The sequence below is a fragment of the Etheostoma spectabile genome, chromosome 23 (assembly GCF_008692095.1).
Source record: "Etheostoma spectabile isolate EspeVRDwgs_2016 chromosome 23, UIUC_Espe_1.0, whole genome shotgun sequence".
In the NCBI taxonomy this organism is placed as follows: domain Eukaryota; kingdom Metazoa; phylum Chordata; class Actinopteri; order Perciformes; family Percidae; genus Etheostoma; species Etheostoma spectabile.
The window spans coordinates 1,013,595-1,013,865 of record NC_045755.1 but is presented as its reverse complement, the minus strand read 5'-3'; the positions used below and the strand labels follow the sequence as shown (position 1 = coordinate 1,013,865).

General features: G+C 45.4%; 1 protein-coding gene across 1 annotated transcript in view; it reads right to left on the bottom strand.

Annotated features, from left to right (window-relative positions):
• The window catches only part of LOC116673448 (EF-hand calcium-binding domain-containing protein 6), a 67,816-nt gene that overhangs the window by 14,917 nt on the left and 52,628 nt on the right, over positions 1-271 (bottom strand). The gene's annotated exons all lie outside the window — the stretch shown is intronic.

Sequence of the window (271 nt, the reverse complement as noted above, 5' to 3'; positions counted from 1 at the left end):
CCCCCCCCCCCACACACTCTTTTATCTTACTCTACATCAACTAAATGAATGGAGTTTGATTGTTAGAGAATATGTATATCCTTGTGTGTGTCTCAATAAACCTTTACAACGTTGTGAACTGAAACCTGCTTTGTGACTTGGAATCAACTAACAAGGGGTCAAGCCAGTAGGTGATAGGATTCAAACCAATCCTGTCGGAGTAGTTGAGGAGTATAGGGGGGGCAAGGTGGAGGCTGGGGGTGTGGCCTTGACCAACTGACACTTTGCTCAT